Raw genomic sequence first — 271 nt, forward strand, 5'->3', positions numbered from 1 at the left:
CCACTCTGTGTCTTAGCAACCTTTCAGCGCCATTATTCTGATAATCTTATAATTCTGTTTAGTGCATAAAAAAAAAAACTTGATCACATATTTTTAACTCGATCACATCCTACTCGTCACAAAAGACAGACTTTGTTCAGCTCTTTCATGGAGGCGACGCAATATCTTTGATGGCAGAAGAGGGAAAATGTGTCACGGCTGTCGCTGGTTTTAATATTTGAAATCATGTCGACACATTTGCCAATATCAACTTCTCTCTCTGACTATTCCC

Source organism: Penaeus monodon, chromosome 31 (genome assembly GCF_015228065.2).
Source record: "Penaeus monodon isolate SGIC_2016 chromosome 31, NSTDA_Pmon_1, whole genome shotgun sequence".
In the NCBI taxonomy this organism is placed as follows: domain Eukaryota; kingdom Metazoa; phylum Arthropoda; class Malacostraca; order Decapoda; family Penaeidae; genus Penaeus; species Penaeus monodon.